Source organism: Nuphar pumila, chromosome 14 (genome assembly GCF_984573655.1).
Source record: "Nuphar pumila chromosome 14, dmNupPumi1.hap1.1, whole genome shotgun sequence".
Taxonomy (NCBI): Eukaryota; Viridiplantae; Streptophyta; class Magnoliopsida; order Nymphaeales; family Nymphaeaceae; genus Nuphar; species Nuphar pumila.
In genome coordinates, this window is record NC_143262.1 from 13,139,216 (window position 1) to 13,149,624 (window position 10,409).

Below are 10,409 nucleotides of genomic sequence, written 5' to 3' on the forward strand. Positions count from 1 at the left end.
ATATAAAGTAATTGATTTGGTTTTATGTAGCCATCTGTGAATAAAATTATCTGAACGTGTAGGGGACCAAAGTACCAAATTGATGGATACAGTGTTGCTTGACTGGAGACAAAAAGACCAATAATACTTGTAGTACAAAGAGAGGCAACTACGTAGTACACTGAGTTGGCATCAACAATTTGGGATGTAATCCTTGTGGAAATCAGCCCCAAGGGATTTGGTGCAGTGGAAGGGACATTGACCAATAGACAGGTGGTGAGAATTCCATCCCCATAAGTGTCAAACCTCTTGCATTAACGAGAGCAAGAGATAAAAGTAAAGGGATAAACGCTTGCTCATCCCCTGCTAGGGGTGGGCATTGGGCCGGCCCGGGGGCCGTTTAGAGCTCGTCCCAACAGGCTTTAAGTGTGGCTCGTTCCAGAGATGGCCTGACCCATTTACTAACAGGATGGGTTTTGGCCCGGTTCTTAACGGACTTGGGTTTGAAGAGCAGCCTATGGCCCGGCCAATTGGCCCAACGGGCCAATGTGAAGGAGGTCGGGTCTGACCTTACCCAACCCAAAATCATTTATAATTAATAATAATTAACAAGTTCCCAACTTCCCATGCACTCAATCAATTATCTTTTTAGTTTCTATAAAATTCATGTAACTAATCAAGTAAATAGTAATAGTTACTAAGTTATTATGCAATAGTTGATTTTTTAATTTTTATATTATTAAAAATCTAATAAATAACATTGGCCTATCAGGCTGGCCTGGTAGCCTGCAGGTTGGCCTGGTAGCATGCAGGTTGGCCCACGCCCGACCCACATATATAACAGGCCGAGTTTCAGCCCGATACCTAATGGGCCTGAGCCTAAAACCTTGACCCAAACTTGGCCTATGGCAGGCTGTGTCGGCTTGGCCCATCGGGCTGCATGACCCGTTGCACCCCCTAGTCGGAGCTGGGCAACTCTTTGGGGGCAAAGGGTGCACTACGAGTTTACTTTTTTATTTCTTTTCTATATCTTAACTATGTTTTTCTTCTTTCTTTTATATTTTTTACATATTTATTATATTATATGCGCATTTTATTATCTAAACATGTTATTTTTCTTACTTATTTTTATATATTTTAACTTTTTTAAGTATCGAGTTTTCTCAAGATTTATTAATTAAACATATATTATTATGAGAAATTACCTTGCCAAGATATAACTGAGACTGATATTTGTGACTATGGTGAAAATTAATCAGTGTTGATCATCCCATTATGATGCAACAAGTTTTGTTACCGTGATTCACGTACCAAAGTTCAGGAATTCGAAGAATAATTTTTTACTATGTAACGCCCCAAAATTTTTAACTTGAAAAATTTAGAAAAAATAAAACTTTTGTAATAATTGATCTTTTTGAAACCAAATTTGTAGCACAAAAAAATCATTTAATTAATCTAAGTTAGCAAACCATGGGCGGGTTATACGTGAAATACACTACAAGAAGAATTGGATCCCAATCTTAGTAGATTTGGGTTTGAACACATACACATTGATTCAAACGAAGAATCCAAAATCCAAAAATGATTTATTTCAACCAAAACTTTAACTCATATATAATTGAATTGAAATTGTTCAACTTCAAAGGTTGACATATCAAAACAAGTTCAAGAACGAACGAGATAGAGTGTGATTTCATAACTCTGCGCTCTCTCACCATCGCTTTCAATGCTACTCAACACCTAAAAATATTAGAATAGTAATATGTCAGACTCACATAGTCTGGTAGACACAATAACATCATATAATTGTAAAAAACTAAGACATACATGATAAATAACTCATGCATACAATTATACAATCATAATACATATCATTCAGGCATTCATGAACACGTCCTTCCAAATCATGATATCACAAGTGGTTTACCAAAGATATTATAATGTTAATGTCATCATTTCAAACATGTAAATGACCAACTAAGTGTTTATATTATCAATGCATGTTTTCTAAATCATTGTGTAAACATCAGGTCTTTATTTCAATATTTATAATCCTTGTAGAGCCACTAGTTGAATAAGTAGGAGATCACTCGAGGTTTTATCTATCAGGCTATACATGAGTATATGACATAACGATAATCCACAAGTATTACAAAAATCCATAATCCAAGGCACAACAATGCTTTTCCATAAGTGCTTCATCGTTGTACATCCATTTTACCAAGTATCTGTACACGATTCACAACCACTTATCGAACTCTTTCATATATATAGTTCATAGATTTTCATAAGCATTTCAGTATTCGTGTTTGAAAACCATTTTGGGCAAATGGGAAAGTCGATATGGTCAAATCTGGAACATAATATAAACAACACCTAAATCTCAATATGGTCAAATCGGACAACCCAGATTTTCAGAATGTATATCAAAAGAACTTGATATGTGTGTAATCAAAGTTCACATATTTGAGGTTATGCAATAGTGGGGTTAACATCTCCCAATTGCATATTTAAGAAATTACATATTCAAGAAATTACATATTCATCAAAAGTCCAAAAGACTTGAAACATCTCAAAATGTCTATCACATTATTTGAACTTTAAAGCATGCATAAACAGTAACAAATATCCAAATATTCATAATTTAAACATGAAATATGCATATTTATTATTTCACAATATTTAATTTTTTAATATGCATAATTTAAACATGATGCATGCATTATATATATATATATATATATATATATATATATATATATATATATATATATATATATATGTATGTATATATATATATGTGTGTGTGTGTGTGTGCACATCATTTACGTCAGAATTATATTCGAAACCTATGCATAAATCTTTATTCTAAATTGCATGAAATAGCATAGTACAAATACATAAGTTAGTGTATTTTTTATACATCAAAATTCGTAAAGTTTTATGAAGTAAAAAAATCTCAGAAATACCCTTAGATATTTTCCTTCCAAACTACGCAATGTGGGTCATGCTTGCCAAAGGTTCGAATATGGGTGAGGGTTTGTGCATGTGCCTGGGGTTCTATGTCATAATCACAAAAATGTGTTTGAGTGCAATAATGTACCGATATGCATGTTTGATGACAGAGGCGATAGAGGAGGAAGCAACGGTTCAGGTAGACGAGGAGGCAAGTCCTCCATCGAGTAGGTGGTGATGTCGGTGGAAGGAAAAGTGGCAGGGATGGTGGCGTTGGTAGGACTGCACCGGCGGTGGCAAGAGTGGTAGAGAGATATATGAGAGAGTGAGATATGAAAAAGAAAGAGGGTGAGAACCATTTTCTAGGCAAGAGAGAAAAAATAATGGGTGAAAAGCCATGGGATAAAAAAATCATTGGTGAAAACCATGGGGTGAAAAACATGGGAGGGCTTGATTTGGTTTGGGTTGGATCCATCAATTGGATCTAGCCCCAACTCAAATTAATTAATATTTGATAAATTAAATAATATCAATGATTAATTAACAATATAATTGATTAAAATTGCTAATTACTGAAAAACAATAATTAAATATCATTTAATCTTAAATAATTGCTAAAATAATTCTCTTTTATCTATTAAAAATTTTAAAAAAATTATAGGCATTACATGTTTAGGATTTTACTTTTAATTTTTTATATTCTTTACATTTTCTGTGTAATGTTTTTCTCGGCCTAGCTGGACCCACTTTTCGATGGGTTTGGGTCCAAATAGGTTCATTTTGAAGCCCTTCCACACGTTGGGACTAAGGACACCCCATTGGTCACATGGGGTGGTGACTTTAAGCCCAAGGAGGGAGAAACATTATTTTCTCCTCCCCTTTAACATCTTTTCAAGTTCTTTATTAGGATAGGCATTAGTGATTAGTAGTTAAATTCTTTTATACAGTAGGTAAGTTTAGAAAGTATTTAGCTTTTAATATTTTTTTAATATAGGTAGTTGACTTTTATAAAAGTAGGTAATTTTTAAATGTAAGTGAGTAGACATTGAGAGCTTCCAATGTCTTTTCCTTCTCTTTTTTTCTATTTAACCCCCCCCTATGTAATAGTTTTTATGTGTGTGCTTTTCTTAATAAAAGAAATTTTAGAAAAAAACAATTTCTTCTTCTTGTGTATTCTTGTGAGAAATGTTAGAGAGAAAATAATATTTGAGACGATGAATCGCGTGTTTGTTATTAGGCTAAAATGTCCCAATAGGTAATTTTTTTGCCGCAAACATCACAGATAAAAGAAATGATTTCTGATGAAGAACACTACATGATGACTCAAATCCTATTTTAGAACTAGAAGTGAAATACAATCTAAAAAATAACAATTCAAACCAATTATATGAATCATTCCAAGTTTCGAGTGCAGTGCTTCATTCATCCCCTAGTTTATCCCTAATCTGATGTGACTAAAAAAATTTAAGGATGAACACTTTTGAGTTATTCCACAATCTCAAATCAATTTCAGAAGTGACGGGTGTCACATTCCTTAGGAGAGGCTTGACATGCAAGGCTTCTCCTTGATCCACACTATTTTTAAACTCATCAAAGATGTGATCTACAAGGATTTGGCGAAAAGGTTATTCGTGAGTTCTTTTTGCAAAAATCATAGAGGTTTAGACAATATATTTTTCCTCCACATCTTCATCAAAGATGGGTTCGCTGTCAAATTTATGCAGAGATTTTTCGTGAACCTCGTCTATGAATAGGTAAAAGAACTAACACCCATACGACATCATGGGCAATATGGACCATATCGAACTAAGACATCTAATAGGTTGTATTCTGATACCAAACTAATTACGATAATCAGGGCCTACGAAGGACAGAGTTAGAACACACAACATGGTGGATGTTGGTTGTAATGTGATCAATGGCAAAAGAGGTTCTACATCGATTGAAAAAATGACCACACAATAAACTAGTAGCACAAAGCAAGGTAGAGTTCGACTAGGGATCCCACAGTTTACTGGCTCCAATATGAGCTTGCCAAGACACGAGCATGAACACTCTTCTTTTTCCTCTTGATTTGAAGGTATTGCAAGAACACTAGGATTGGTCATGCTCATTTCCATACGAGTTTCTTCTCCACTTAACTTAGTAAGAACATTTTCAAGTGGTGGAGAAGTGAAATAAGATAGAAGAGAAGATCTTATTTGTTCGAACTTGGGTCTAAGCCTGTTTCAAAAAATTAAAAAACCAATATTCTTTCAATTGCTTGTGTCGAAGCTCAATGGCTTCTCCACTCTATTTTGGTTCAAGCATAGCAAGCTTATCTCAAATAGATGATACTTTGAAAAAATATTCTCTAATAATTAATTCGCCTTGTTGAAGGGTCAAAGCCCTTTTTTGAAGATAGAACTTGTGGGACAAATCCCTTGAGCTATACATTCTCTCAAGACATTCCCAAACTTGAGACGCCTTCTTAAATTTTAAAATATTTGCATTGATACGGGTCTCAACCGAAGAAAAAATCCATGAAAAGATTTTGTAATTCTCCATTTCCCACTCTTCATGCTTCTTATTATATTCTTCAAAAGTCTTCTCTCTTTCTTCCCCATCGAGAATCTTAATTTCACCTTTTTCAATAGTGGTGATTTTTTGTTCGGGTTCGGGAATAGTGCCTTTGACATAGCTCCAAAGACCTACACTGCGATGTTATGCATACTTGAAATAGATAATTCCTTGAATAATTGTTTGAATTTACAGAAATATGTTCATGTATACTGGTTTTGATTTACTTGTATTGAATAGTATCTCATATTAGAAACTCGATGAGTCTGACCCCAATATTATATCATACATGTATTAAGTAGAGAACCCTTGGGATGTCAGGACATTACGGCGAGACCAGAGCCAAGTCTTTTCATTCATGTGGAGTTTTGGATTTGGACATTTATTTGTCATTTAAACATTTATGACTCTGACGTTATTTTCAAACTATGAGACTGAATTAAGTTAATTATGTGATTGATAAATTCAATTTAATATGGTGAATGATTTGATAGATCTTTCACCCGCATAATCGCTTTATCCAAATTTGTTCGTAGATGATTTTCGCTGTGATGTTCAAACTATTAAAAAAAATTCCTCACAATTTTTGGAGTAAAATTTTGAGACATTACATAGACTCTTTGCTCAATTGAACCACAACTGACACCTAGAGGAGTAGACTTGTCTAACTCAGGGGTTGACCCTCAGTGCAAATAAACTATAAATTGAAACAAACAAGACTCGACCCTCCCAACTCAAGGGTCGACCCTCGGTGTCCAAGGAAAAATTTGTTGGCGTAAAACCCTAAGTCTCCCTTGCCCACCAGAAAAGCTTTGTAGGAAAGGACATAGGCAAGTGGATTTCAAATTATCAATTTGGTGGCATTCACAAGTTGAACCTACTAGTTCAATGAGCCCTTTGCAAATATCATTTTTGTAATTAAGTTACCTCTGCTTTAGTTTTATCTCTTCTTTTTTTTTGAAAGAAACCTCTCCTTTAGTTTATCAAAGAGTTAAGTCATAAATTTTTCTTTCAAGTTCATTCATTTTAAGGTTGATTCTGTCATATGCCATTTGATAATTGAATAAAAGGTTCTCCAGGTGCACCTGTATGGCTATATCCACTAGCTAGGATACATCTTCTAAAACAAGCTTCATATATGTATACAACATCATTTATTTTGATAAGAATGATATTCTGTGTTATGATCTTTCTATGTTAAAATAAAATTGTTCGTCATGAAATTTTGGTACTTAGTGATCAGTCGTTGAACTTAGAATATCTTAAAAGCTTACATGCAGGTCACAATCTCATAATTTAATATCTTAAAAACTTATATATATATATATATATATAGAGAGAGAGAGAGAGAGAGACTAAACGAATTAAGGATATGGCCATGAGAATATACAAGCCATCAAAAGTATAAACTACACATGAATTAAATATTTTGACACATTCTTATTAAATGAGATCGTGAATTTATTCACCATAGTCGATTTGCTACGACTTAATGTTTGGATTTTTTTTTAATATGACTTTTTAAGATTAAAATATGTGAAATTTTGAGATGTTGCACCAAGATCTCTCATGGCTTATGTGAAAAAGGTTGATATGGTACAAGTAGAAAGAGCTAGAAAAAAAGACATCATGAAAGACTAGAAGAAAGCAATTAGAAGTGACATAAAAGATTATAAAATGATCAAAGTTTTAGCTCTAAATAAATAGAAATTGAGAAATAGGAGTAGTAAAGCTAACCCCATGTAGTTGCAATAAGTTTTGATTATATATATATAAAGAAAGAAAGAGAGGAAAGGTGGTAGCTACCAACCACTTTTCTAGATAATTGGGATTTGGAAGGGTTTTTTCACTTTTCTCCTTAAATCTGATCATACATGGTCAATTTACTAGAGAACAATACTTTGATCATGTTTTAAAAAAAAACATGATTTTTAAGTCTTGAATATTTATGAAAATCTGTGACCATCGATTTTTGAACCTTATAAAAATCTACCTATGTATCGAAATAAAATAATCCAAAAGTCTATTCCTATAAAATGCAGCATGTAGAAAACATCTAGTGCACTATTTTCTGTCACAATTCTTTGTTCAGCTAAACAAAATTTTATTTTTACTGACGTACTTTTGTGTGCACCAAAGAAAGTTTATTATATTGGCGCAGTACATCTAGCACTAATATAACCTACTTTTTTATTGGCACTAAGTAAAATAGTGTCAGTGAAAATGCTTTTTTACTATAGCACTAGGGGAACACGCTAATAAAAGAGCTTTTTCTTGTAGTGCTTATATGTCAGATTTATGAAAAACATGAAAAAAGACCCTTTAAAAGGTGAGTTAACTGACGATGAGCAGCTACCCCCCTCTCTCTCTCATATATATATATATATATATATAGTCACTAGAATATGAGAACTGAAAATATGGGCATTTCCAACACTTGTTTTGCAAATCCAACCATGTGGATGTGCTTGGTATGGCAAATTTGCTAGGAATCAACCATTGGGTGTATTTTCGATGAAAAAATATGATTTTTGAATGCCTTAAAAAAATCTCATTTATGCATCAAAATCCGATGATTCAAGAGCAGGTTCTAATTATAAAACCAAGCATGTAGTGAAAGAACAAAAAAATCATGAAAATCATGAAAATCATGGATCATGCATTAATTCTCATATTTTTAGTTCTCATGTTCTAGTGATTATATATATTCTGTTATTAAGGTCACGCAGGAAAGCAACTCACGTTTCTTCCTGCTAAAATGAAATCTTCAAAACAAAAAAAGTTTACCCCATCCCATCGCAGGCTAAGTATCACCAAAGTCAAGTCAAGTCAAGCAAGTGGCTAATCTTTATATTTGTACCTAAGCTTTTGTTTGTCGACTCCTCAAATAGTGATGCTGAAATAGAGATACAAGTCACATCGATGTTACGAGCCTTCGTTTTCTTTTCATCAAGTTGCTTTGCAAAGCTTTCTTTTTATTCACTCTCTATGCTTTCATGTTTCCATGTGACCTCTATTATTGTCAAAGAAAAATTAAGCTGGATTCTGACCCCTCTTGTTATTGGAGATATTTTCAAATTATTATGAGGCCGATAAAATTTTCAAAATAACGTGATATTCTTGAAATATCACATGTTCAGAAATTATCACATTTTTATCTTGATATTAACGCGAACCTGGTTTCTTGATGGGCTCCACCAGACAGGTAAACCTTAAGTGGAGTCACCAGGACTCGAATCCTTATGAAGCCCACCGGTTAAAGGCACCCGCACACCCAGTAGGAGTCAAACCTGGGACGAAGATATAATAATGTTTTTTAGTATAAAAAACATTGACAGGATAATGCAAAACTCATTTCTAAATCATGGCTGCCAATGGTCCATAGAGGCTCTGCTCATCTATCTAGGTTGGCTCATAAATTCACCAAGTTGATGGGATGCCATGAGTTCAAAACCCATAGTATGTGTCTTAGCTGTGAATGTGAAGTTGAAGGATCTCCTGTTGTATAATTAGGTGCGAAAATGATGGAATTGTTGGGATTCAATTCTCAACAGTGAGACTTGCACAAAGCGTGTTACATCGGAGAGGGTGTTGCATCTTCTCCCCCGAACACGGCGTGTTTGGGGGGGCTACTGAGCGCCGTGTGGCACTCAGTCGGGTCTACAGGACCCCCCCCCCCCCCCTTACACGCGGCGCTCAATCGGGCCCCCAAACATGCACTGTAGCTAACCTGCCCCGGTTACATATGTTATTTTTTTAAGGCTGTTTTTGTCTCCTACAATGGTTCAAGGAGTTCAAATGTCTACCTTAGAGATATAACAAACTTGCCACCACCATTGGACTTCTATTTCGGCTTGCACAACCTTTTAAAGTATAAATGAGTAAATTTGATAGAAAATTAAGATGCACAAACATTATATCTCTGTTGCAAATAAGAAACAATATTTCCAGCAACCAACAGTAAAAAAAAATAAAATTAAAAATTATTAAAAAAATAAGAGAATTAGAGAGAAAACAAGAAAAAATAATTCTCATGTATTTTTTTTCATTATATTGTATATTAATAAACAAGCATCGCAGAAATATCAAAAAGGTGTGTTTCATATGATACACTTCTTTGCAATTTAGACACTCATCCATGTCCCTCCATCAATGATCATATACCACAAATGACTCTCAATGATCATATACCACAAATGAACAAAATACAAGAGATTTTTTAAATAATTTTTAAAAATTACATATAACCTCAAATCAACATTTAAAAATAATTCATAAATTATTTTATAAATTATTTTAAAACTAATTTTTAGATCTCCTTGATGGCAAATAGGACATGGGGTTTTATGCCAAGGGATGCTGTGAACAATCCACGGGTCAACTGGTTGTACTTTGGGTGGATAAAAAACTGATGATTTTTTTTTTTTGCTACCTTACGCTAAAAATAAGAAAACAGTGTTTGACATGGCAGTGAAGGAGACCAACTCTTGGTCTTCATTCGTAATATTTGTTGTGACTATTCAATGGGTGCGAAAATATTTTAATTATATTATTTAAATATTTTTAATGTTTTAAAGTATTATTTTAATAAAAAAATATTTTTAACATTAAAATATCAAAAAATATTTTTTTATTGACTAAAAATTAAAAAGTCTGTCCTCGTATCCTTTTTTCAAAAGTTTTTTTTTAACTTGAGAGTCGGACTCGCGTCATGCATCTTTGTGTCCACGTGTCTTTGTGACATATGGGTTTAACCATGATCATGTTTTTTGGTTGATTAACTATATTGATCAACCTTCATCTGTGGTCAATTTGAAACTATGTCACAAGGACACACCCACACGGGACAAACCATTCTTGTGTGATTTTTCATTAATAGTAGTATACAAGATGACACGGTGACAGAGAATAGTATG